Below are 9,530 nucleotides of genomic sequence, written 5' to 3'. Positions count from 1 at the left end.
ATGAACTTGAATTGTCCGATTTCACGGACAATTTGATATTGGACTGAGTCCAAAACTTGAGGAACATCGTCATATTGTGGGGGAAGTCATTTGGTGGGTTTTGAGTGAAATCCAATCTCTAGAACTATGCAATACACGAAGCACTCCATTTCTGAACGAACTTCGTACGAACCTTAATTGTCCAATTTCATAGAACAAACGATATCGAATTGAGTCCAAAACTTTTGGAACATCATAATGTTGTGGCAGGAGTCATTTGGTGGGTTTTGAGTGAAATCCAATCTCTAGAACTACGCAATACACCAACCACTACATTTCAGAAAGAACTTTGTACAAACCTGAATTGTCCGATTTCATGGACCAATCGATATCGGATTGAGTCCAAAACTTTGGGAACATCGTAATATGGTGGGAGCAGTCATTTGGTGAGTTTTGAGTGAAATCCAAAGGCTAAAACTATGAAATACACCAACCACGGCATTTCATAACGAACTTCGTACGAACTTGAGTTGTCCAATTTCATGCACCAATCGATATCGGATTGAGTCCAAAACTTGGGGAACATCATAATATTATGGGAGGAGTCGTTTGGTGAGTTTTGAGGGAAATCCAATTGCCAAAACTATGCAATACACCAACCACTCCATTTCAAAATGAACTTCGTATGAACTTGAATTGTCCGATTTCATGGACCAATCGATATCAGACTAAGTCCAAAACTTGGGGAACCTCATAATACTGTGGGAGGAGTCATTTGGTGGGTTTTGAGAGAAATCCTATTGCCAAAACTATGCAATAAACCAACCACTCCATTAGAGAACGAACTTCGTACAAACATGAATAGTCCAATTTCTTGGACAAATCGATATTGGATTGAGTTCAAAACTTGGGGAACATCATAATATGGTGGGAGGAGTCATTTGGTGAGTTTTGAGTGAAATCCAATGGCTAAAACTATGCAATACACCAACCACTCCATTTCATAACGAACTTCGTATGAACTTGAATTGTCCAATTTCATGGACTCATCGATATCGGATTGAGTCGAAAACTTGGGGAACATCATAATATGATGGGTGGAGTCATTTGGTGAGTTTTGAATGAAATGCAATGGCTAAAACTATGCAATACACCACCCACACCATTTCATAACGAACTTCGTACGAACCTGACTTGTCCAATTTCGTGGACCAATCGATATCGGATTGAGTTCAAAACCTGGGGAACATCATAATATGATGGGCGGAGTCATTTGGTGAGTTTTGAATGAAATCCAATGGCTAAAACTATGCAATATTCCAACCACTCGATTTCATAACGAACTTCGTACGAACTTGAATTGTCTAATTTCATGGACCAATTGATATCGGATTGAGTCCAAAACTTGGGGAACATCATAATATGGTGGGAGGAGTCGTTTGGTGAGTTTTGAGTGAAATCCAATTGCCAAAACTATGCAATACTCCAACCACTCCATTTCAGAACGAACTTTGTACGAACTTGAATTGTCCGATTTCATGCACCAATCGATATCGGATTGAGTCCAAAACATCATAATATTTTGGGAGGAGTCATTTGGTGGGTTTTGAGACAAATCCAATCTCTAGAACTATACAACACAATATCCACTGCATTTCAGAACGAACTTCGTACGAACTTCAATTGTCCAATTTCATGGACCAATCGATATCGGATTGAGTCCAAAACTTGGGGGACATCATAATGTTGTGGGAGGAGTCATTTGGTGTGTTTTGAGAGAAATCCTATTGCCAAAACTATGCAATAAACCAACCACTCCATTAGAGAACGAACTTCGTACGAACATGAAAAGTCCAATTTCATGGACAAATCGATATCGGATTGAGTCCAAAACTTGGGGAACATCGTAATATGGTGGGAGGAGTCATTTGGTGAGTTTTGAGTGAAATCCAATGGCTAAAACTATGCAATACACCAACCACTCCATTTCATAACGAACTTCATACGAACCTGAAATGAACAGTTTCATGTATCAAACGATATCGGATTGAGTCCAAAACTTGGGGAACATCAAAATATGGTGGGAAGAGTCGTTTGGTGAGTTTTGAGTGAAATCCAATTGCCAAAATTATGGAATACTCCAACCACTCCATTTCAGAATGAACTTTTTATGAACTTGAATTGTCCGATTTCATGGACCAATCGATATCGGATTGAGTCGAAAACTTCATAATATTTTGGGAGGAGTCATTTGGTGGGTTTTGAGACAAATCCAATCTCTAGAACTATACAACACACCATCCACTGCATTTCAGAACGAACTTCGTACGAACTTGAATTGTCCAATTTCATGGACCAATTGATATCGGATTGAGTCCAAAACTTGGGGGACATCATAATGTTGTGGGAGGAGTCATTTGGGGTGTTTTGAGCGAAATCCTATTGCCAAAACTACGCAATAAACCAACCACTCCATTAGAGAGCGAACTTCGTACGAACATGAAAAGTCCAATTTCATGGACAAATCGATATCCGATTGAGTCCAAAACTTGGGGAACATCGTAATATGGTGGGAGGAGTCATTTGGTGAGTTTTGAGTGAAATCCAATGGCTAAAACTATGCAATACACCAACCACTCCATTTCATAACGAACTTCATACGAACCTGAAATGAACAATTTCATGTATCAAACGATATCGGATTGAGTCCAAAACTTGGGGAACATCAAAATAAGGTGGGAAGAGTCGTTTGGTGAGTTTTGAGTAAAATCCAATTGCCAAAACTATGCAATACTCCAACCACACCATTTCAGAATGAACTTTTTACGAACTTGAATTGTCCGATTTCATGGACCAATCGATATCGGATTGAGTCGAAAACTTCATAATATTTTGGGAGGAGTCATTTGGTGGGTTTTGAGACAAATCCAATCTCTAGAACTATACAACACACCATCCACTGCATTTCAGAACGAACTTCGTACGAACTTGAATTGTCCAATTTCATGGACCAATTGATATCGGATTGAGTCCAAAACTTGGGGGACATCATAATGTTGTGGGAGGAGTCATTTGGTGTGTTTTGAGCGAAATCCTATTGCCAAAACTACGCAATAAACCAACAATTCCATTAGAGAACGAACTTCGAACGAACATCAATCGTCCAATTTCATGGACAAATCGATATCGGATTGAGTCCAAAACTTGGGGAACATCATAATATGGTGGGAGGAGTCATTTGGTGAGTTTTGAGTGAAATCCAATGGATAAAACTATGCAATACACCAACCACTCCATTTCATAACGAACTTCATACGAACCTGAATTGAACAATTTCATGTATCAATCGATATCGGATTGAGTCCAAAACTTGGGGAACATTATAACACGGTGGGAGGAGGCATTTGGTGGGTTTTGATTGAAATCCAATCTCTAGAACTATGCAATACGCCAACCACTCCATTTCAGAAAGAAGTTCGTACGAACCTGAATTGTCCAATTTCATGGACCATTCGATATCGCATTGAGTCCAAAACTTGGGGAACATCATAATATGGTGGGAGGAGTCATTTGGTGAGTTCTGAGTGAAATCCAATGGCTAAAACTATGCAATACACCAACCACTCCATTTCATAATGAACTTCGTACGATCCTGAAATATCCAATTTCATCGACCAATCGATATCGGATTGAGTCCAAACTTGGGGAACATCATAATGTGGTGGGAGGTGTCATTTCGGGGGTTTAGAGGGAAATCCAATCTCTAGAACCACTGTATTTCATAACGAACTTCACACGAACCTAAACTGTCCAATTTGATGAACCAATCGATATCGGATTGAGTCCAAAACTTGGGGTACATCATAATATGGTGGGAGGAGTCAGTTGGTGAGTTTTGAGTGAAATCCAATGGCTAAAACTATGCAATACACCAACCACTCCATTTCATAACGAACTTCGTACGAACCTGAATTGTCAAATTTCGTGGACCAATCGATATGGGATTGAGTCCACAACTAGGGGAACATCATAATATAGTGGGAGGAGTCATTTGGTGGGTTTTGAGTGAAATCCAATCTCCACAACAATGCAATACACCAACCACTCCATTTCATAACGAACTTCTTACGAACCTGAATTGTCCAATTTCATGGACCAATCGATATCGGATTGAGTCCAAAAGTAGGGGAACATTATAATATGGTGGGAGGAGTCATTTTTTGGGTTTCGAGGGAAATCCAATCTCTAGAACTATACAATACACCTACCACTCCATTTCATAAAAAACTTCGTACGAACCAGAATTGTCCAATTTCATGGGCATTGATGTCGGGTTGAGTCCAAAACATGGAGAACATCATAATATGGTGGGAGGAGTCATTTGTTGAGTTTTGAGTGAAATCCAATGGCTAAAAATGTGCAGCATACCAACCACTCCATTTCAGAACGAACTTCGTACGAACCTGAATTGTCCGATTTCATGGACCAATCGTTATCGGATTGAGTCCAAAAGTTGGGGAACATCATAATATTGTGGGGGGAGTCATTCGGTGGGTTTTCAGTGATATCCAATCTCTAGTACTATACAATACGCCAACCAGTCCATTTCAGAACAAACTTCGGACCAACCGGAATTGTCCAATTTCATGGACCAATCGATGTCGGACTGAGTCCAAAACTTGGGGAACATCACAATATAGTGGGAGGAGTCATTTGGTGATTTTTGGGAGAAATCCAATAGCAAAAGTTATGAAATACAACAACCACTCCATTAGAGAACGAACTTCATTCGAACATGAACAGTCTAATTTGTTGCACCAATCGATATTGGATTGAGCCCAAAACTTGGGGAACATCATAATATAGTGGGAGGAGTCATTTGTTGAGTTTTGAGTGAAATCCAACGGCTAAAACTATGCAATACACCAACCACTCCATTTCACAACAAACTTCGGAGGAACCGGAATTGTCCAATTTTGTGGACCGATCGATGTCGGATTGAGTCCAAAACTGGGGGGACATCGTAATATGGTGGGAGGAGTCATTTGGTGAGTTTTGAGTGAAATCCAATCTCCACAACTACGCAATACACCAACCACTTCATTTCATAACGAACTTCGTACGAACCTGAATTTTCCAATTTCATAGACCAATCGATATCAGATTGAGGCCAAAACTTGGGGACCATCATAATATGATGGGTGGAGTCAATTGGTGAGTTTTGAGTGAATTCCAATTTCTAAAACAATTCAGTACACCAACCACTCCATTTCAGAACATACTTCGTAGGAACCTGAATTGTCCGATTTCGTGGACCAATTGATGTGGGGAACATCATAATATCGTGGGAGGAGTCATTTGGTGGGTTTTGGGTGAAATCCAATAGCAAAAACTAGGAAATACACCAACCCCTCCATTAGAGAACGAACTTCATAGGAACATGAATAGTCCAATTTCTTGGACCAATCGATATCGGATTGTGCCCAAAACTTGGGAAACATCATAATATGGTGGGAGGAGTCATTTGGTGAGTTTTGAGCTAAATCCAATGGCTAAAACTAAGCAATACACCAACCACTGCATTTCAGAACGAACTTGATACGAACCTGAATTTTCTGATTTTGTGGACCAATCCATATCATATTGAGTCCAAAACGTGGGGAACATCATAATATTGTGGGAGGAGTCATTTGGTGGGTTTTGAGTGAAATCCAATCTCTAGAACTATACAATACACCAACCATTCCATTTCATAACGAACTTCGTGCGAACCTGAATCCAAATTCATGGACCAATCGATATCGGATTTAGTCCAACACTTGGGGAACGTCATAATATAGTGGGAGGAGGAGTCATTTGGTGGGTTTTGAGGGAAATCCAATCTCTAGAACTATACAATACACCTACCACTCCATTTCATAACAAACTTCGTACGAACCTGAATTGTCCAATTTCATGGGCATTGATGTCGGGTTGAGTCCAAAACTTGGAGAACATCGTAATATGGTGGGAGGAGTCATTTGGTGAGTTTTGAGTGAAATCCAATCTCTACAACTACGCAATACACCAACCACTTCACTTCGTAACGCACTTCGTACGAACCTGAATTGTCCAATTTCATGGACCAATCGATATCACCTACCTCAAAAAGTGGCCGGAAGTGGCCGGAATCACACTCTCAAAACCGGCTGAAACCTAGATTGAAAAATCGAATGATCTACGCTTGGAATTTCTGGAATCCTACCCAACCAGCAGCCATAGCATGGAAAATAGCTAGAAAACCATATCTCACTCGTCCGATTTGGTGGCCGGATGAAGGAGAACGAAAGCTTGGAAGTTCTGTCCACTCCGGCGTGATCTCGAGCGTTTTCCGGCGAAAAACAGCAGTTCCAAGGGCAGGGATCGGTCGGGAAAGGAAGAGGAAGCGGCGGTGGTTCGATTGGGTCCGGTCCCGTTGGTTGGAGTGGACTGTGGCGGCTGTTATGGAGGTTTGAAGGTGACGATTAGAAAGAAAAAAAAACAGGGGGAGCTGTGGTCGTGAGGAAGAAGAGTGAGGGAAGAGAGAGAGAGTCAGTTTTGTTTTTTTTTTTTAAATTTTGATTTCAAAATTACCGTTTTGCCCTTCTAAGTATTTTGACCGTATTTTCTTCGTTACAACTCCGATTCGAGTCCACTCCGTGTCTACGGACTCGTTTCGTTGCGCCCTACGCAACGATGCAAGTGGAGTAGTCAAATTCTTTCTCGGTCAAAAAGTCAACTTTTCCTTTACTAGAATATTCTAAGGGCAAAAGTGTCCCTCCCCCTTAATCGTTTAATAGTTAAATATTAATTACTGTTTAGGTTATTACACCATTTCATAACGAACCTCGTACGAACCTGAATTGTCCAATTTCATGGACCAATCGATATCAGATTGAGTCCAAAACTTGGGGAACATCATAATATCGTGGAAGGAGTCATTTGTTGGGTTTTGAGTGAAATCCAATCTCTAGAACTACGCAATACACCAACCACTCCATTTCATAATGAAGTACGCACGAACCTGAATTGTCCAATTTCATGGACCAATCGATATCGAATTGAGTCCAAAACATGGGGAATATCAAAATATGGTGGGAGGAGTCATTTGGTGGGTTTTGAGTGAAATCCGTATCTCTAGAACTATGGAATACACCAACCACTCCATTTCAGGACGAACTTCGTACGAACCTAAGTTGCCCAATTTCATGGACCAATTGATATCGGATTGAGTCCAAAACTTGGGGAACATCATAATATGGTGGATGAGTCATTTGGTGGGTTTTGAGTGAAATCCAATCTCTACAACTTTGCAATACACCAACCACTCCATTTCATGACGAAATTCGTACGACCCTGAATTTGTCCAATTTCATGGACCAATCGATATCGAATTGAGTCCAAAACTTGGGGAACATCGTAATATGATGGGTGGAGTCATTTGGTGAGTTTTGAATGAAATCCAAAGGCTAAAACTATGCAATACACCAACCACTTCATTTCAGAACGAACTTCGTACGAACCTAAGTTGTCCAATTTCATGAACCAATCGATATCGGATTGAGTCTAAAACTTGGGAAACATCATAATCTGGTGGAGGAGTCATTTGTTGGGTTTTGAGTGAAATCCAATCTCTACAACTTTGCAACACACCAACCACTCCATTTCATAACGAACTTCGTACGAACCTGAATTGTCCAATTTCATGGACCAATTGATATCAGATTGAGTCCAAATCTTGGGGAACATATTAATATGATGGGTGGAGTCATTTGGTGAGTTTTGAATGAAATCCAACGGCTAAAACTATGCAATACACCAACCACTCCATTTCAGAACGAACTTCGTACGAACCTAAGTTGTCCAATTTCATGAACCAATCGATATCGGATTGATTCCAAAACTTGGGGAACATCATAATATGTTGGAGGAGTCATTTGGTGGGTTTTGAGTGAAATCCAATCTCTACAACTTTGGAATACACCAACCACTCCATTTCATAACGAACTTCGTACGAACCTGAATTGTCCAATTTCATGGACCAATCGATATCGGATTGAGTCCAAAACTTGGGGAATATCATAATATGGTGGGAGGAGTCATTTGGTAGGTTTTGAGTGAAATCCAATTCTAGAACTATGCAATATACCAACCACTCCATTTCAGAACGAACTTCGTACGAACCTAAATGATCCAATTTCATGGACCAATCGATATCGGATTGAGTCCAAAACTTGGGGAACATCATAATATGGTGGGAGGTGTCATTTGGTGGGTTTTGAGTGAAATCCAATCTCTACAACCATGCAACACACCAACCACTCCATTTCATAACGAACTTTGTACGAACCGGAATCGTCCAATTTCATGGACCAATCGATATTGGATTGAGTCCAAAACTTGGGGAACATCATAATATGGTGGGAGAAGTCATTTATTGGGCTTTGAGTGAAATCCAATTCTAGAACTATGCAATACACCAACCACTCCGTTTCAGAACGAACTTCGTGCGAACCTAAGTGGTCCAATTTCATGGACCAATCGATATCGGATTGAGTCCAAAACTTGGGGGACATCATAATATGGTGGGCGGAGTCATTTGGTGGGTTTTGTGTGAAATCCAATCTCTAGAACTATGCAATACACCAACCAGTCCATTTCAGAACGAACTGTGTACGAACGTAAATTGTCCAATTTCTTGGACCAATCGATATCGCATTGAGTCCAAAACTTGGGGAACATCAAAATCTGGTTGGAGGAGTCATTTGGTGGGTTTTGAGTGAAATCCAATCTCTACAACTATGCAATACACCAACCACTGCATTTCAAACCGAACTTCGTACAAGCCTAAATTGTCCAATTTCATGGACCAATCGATCTCGGATTGAGTCCAAAACTTGGGGAACATCACATTATGGTGGGAGGAGTCATTTGGGGGGTTTTGAGTGAAATCGAATGGCTAAAACTTTGAAATACACAAACCACTCCATTTCAGGACGAACTTCGTATGAACCTGAATTGTCCAATTTCATGGACCAATCGATATTGGATTGAGTCCAAAACTTGGGGAACAACATAATATGGTCAGAGGAGTCATTTGGTGAGTTTTGAATGAAATCCAATGGCTAGAACTATGCAATACACCAACCACTCCATTTCAGAACGAACTTCGTACGAACTTAAATTGTCCAATTTCATGGACCAATCGATATCGGATTGCGTCCAAAACTTGGGGAACAACATAATATGGTGGGAGAAATCATTTGGTGGGTTTTGAGTGAAATCCAATCTTTACAACTATGCAATACACCAACCACTACATTTCATAATGAACTTCGTACGAACTTGAATTGTCCAATTTCTTGGACCAATCGATATCGGCATGAGTCCAAAACTTGGGGAACATCATAATATGATGGGTGGAGTCGTTTGGTGAGTTTTGAATGAAATGCAATGGCCAAAACTATGCAATACACCAACCACTCCATTTCAGAACGAACTTCGTACGAACCAGAATTGTCCAATTTCATGGA

The sequence above is a fragment of the Prunus persica genome, unplaced genomic scaffold, assembly GCF_000346465.2.
Source record: "Prunus persica cultivar Lovell unplaced genomic scaffold, Prunus_persica_NCBIv2 scaffold_12, whole genome shotgun sequence".
Taxonomy (NCBI): Eukaryota; Viridiplantae; Streptophyta; class Magnoliopsida; order Rosales; family Rosaceae; genus Prunus; species Prunus persica.
Note: the sequence above shows the minus strand (reverse complement) of the source record.